Raw genomic sequence first — 2,849 nt, 5'->3', positions numbered from 1 at the left:
AGTCACTTTGTTATTTGATCCAAACTTCAAACACTGATCCAAACTCTGATCCAAACACTGATCCAAACTTCAAACACTGATCCAAACACTGATCCAAACTTCAATCTCTGATCCAAACTTCAAACACTGATCCAAACACTGATCCAAACTCTGATCCAAACTTCAAACACTGATCCAAACTTCAAACACTGATCCAAACACTGATCCAAACTCTGATCCAAACTTCAAACTCTGATCCAAACTTCAAACACTGATCCAAACACTGATCCAAACTCTGATCCAAACTTCAAACTCTGATCCAAACTTCAAACACTGATCCAAACACTGATCCAAACTCTGATCCAAACTTCAAACTCTGATCCAAACTTCAAACACTGATCCAAACACTGATCCAAACTCTGATCCAAACTTCAAACACTGATCCAAACTTCAAACACTGATCCAAACACTGATCCAAACACTGATCCAAACACCAAACTCTGATCCAAATGTCAAACTCTGATCCAAACTTCAAACACTGATCCAAACACTGATCCAAACTTCAAACTCTGATCCAAACACTGATCCAAACTTCAAACTCTGATCCAAACACTGATCCAAACTTCAAACACTGATCCAAACTTCAAACTCTGATCCAAACTTCAAACTCTGATCCAAACTTCTAAACTCCAATCCAAACACCAGTCCAAACTTCAAACACTGATCCAAACACTGATCCAAACTTCTAACTCTGATCCAGACTTCAAACTCTGATCCAAACACTGATCCAAACTTCTAAACTCCAATCCAAACACCAGTCCAAACTTCTAAACTCCGATCCAAACTTCAAACACTGATCCAAACTCTGATCCAAACTTCTAAACTCCGATCCAAACACTGATCCAAACTTCTAAACATTGATCCAAACACTGAACCAAACATTGATCCAAACTTCAAACTCTGATCCAAACTTCAAACTCCGATCCAAACACTGATCCAAACTTCAAACTCCGATCCAAACTCTGATCCAAACTTCAAACTCCGATCCAAACTCTGATCCAAACTTCTAAACATTGATCCAAACACTGAACCAAACATTGATCCAAACTTCAAACTCTGATCCAAACTTCAAACTCCGATCCAAACACTGATCCAAACTTCAAACTCCGATCCAAACACTGATCCAAACTTCTAAACATTGATCCAAACACTGAACCAAACATTGATCCAAACTTCAAACTCTGATCCAAACTTCAAACTCCGATCCAAACACTGATCCAAACTTCAAACTCCGATCCAAACTCTGATCCAAACTTCAAACTCCGATCCAAACTCTGATCCAAACTTCTAAACATTGATCCAAACACTGAACCAAACATTGATCCAAACTTCAAACTCTGATCCAAACTTCAAACTCCGATCCAAACTCTGATCCAAACTTCAAACTCCGATCCAAACTCTGATCCAAACTTCTAAACATTGATCCAAACACTGAACCAAACATTGATCCAAACTTCAAACTCTGATCCAAACTTCAAACTCCGATCCAAACTCTGATCCAAACTTCAAACTCCGATCCAAACACTGATCCAAACTTCAAACTCCAATCCAAACTCTGATCCAAACTCTGATCCTCCTGTGCTGGGATTGGCTAGTTCTTCCTGTTAAGCAGTCTGTTGATTGGACAGTTCAGAAGCCAGTGTGAGACGAACGTAGAGCAGTAATATGGTTTACGTGGATTTTGCTATACTCTAACATCTGATTGGTGTTCAGCGTGTGAGTCGGAGGCACTAGCCAATCACAATGCAGGAAGAGGCAAGATATTTATTCGATTATGGGGGAATAATAACATTAACACTTGATCGTTAGCTCTAAGTCACAGTTCTCACTTAAAATGTCACTTTAATAATTGACACTAATGAATATGATTACGTTGGTGTTTGTAGCCACACCCTTCATTATTTATCCACATAATTAAACATTAAAAAAAGATCCAGAATGGCACAAAGGAACCAAAGTCCACGGTTCTGTCAGAGAGTTCCTTAAATAGCAGCAGTATAACTACGCTGTATGTGTGACAGTAAATTGTTGGGCTTGTCCAGTCTTGTTACGGTGAGCTGTGTTTAATTTGACTGAAGAATGCTGATTAGCGTTGTTAGCTTCCTGTTAAATCACATTCCAGCCCTCAGCCCAAGTCTCTGAAAATAAACACAACTCGAAATAATCTAAAATGATCATGTTATCTGAGAGGGAGAGTGAGGGAGCTGAGGCTGTGAAGACTGATGACTATTTTCACTACTTTCTTGTCACATTTATTTTATTTCTCCCCGAGTTCATCACTGTTTGGTTCGGGGTTTGTTTGGGGTTTGTTTTGAGTTTGTTTCGGGTTTGTTCGGGGTTTGTTCGGGGTTTGTTTGAGGTTTGTTTGAGGTTTGTTTCGAGTTTGTTTCGAGTTTGTTTGAGGTTTGTTCGAGGTTTGTTCGAGGTTTGTTTGGGGTTTGTTCGGGGTTTGTTTCGGGTTTGTTTGAGGTTTGTTCGGGGTTTGTTTGGGGTTTGTTCGGGGTTTGTTCGGGGTTTGTTTCGGGGTTTGTTCGAGGTTTGTTCGGGGTTTGTTTCGAGTTTGTTCGGGGTTTGTTCGGGGTTTGTTCGGGGTTTGTTTGGGGTTTGTTCGGGGTTTGTTTCGGGGTTTGTTCGGGGTTTGTTCGGGGTTTGTTCGAGGTTTGTTCGGGGTTTGTTTGGGGTTTGGCTAATTTCATGTGTTTGCTCACTAGTTAAGGCATTGCCCTACTGATCAGAAAGTCGTGAATTCACTGCTAAGCTACCACTGCTGGGTCCTTCAGCAAGACCCTTAACCACTCAGTTGTAAAAAT

Source organism: Ictalurus furcatus, chromosome 19 (assembly GCF_023375685.1).
Source record: "Ictalurus furcatus strain D&B chromosome 19, Billie_1.0, whole genome shotgun sequence".
Taxonomy (NCBI): domain Eukaryota; kingdom Metazoa; phylum Chordata; class Actinopteri; order Siluriformes; family Ictaluridae; genus Ictalurus; species Ictalurus furcatus.
This window is presented reverse-complemented; position numbering follows the sequence as displayed.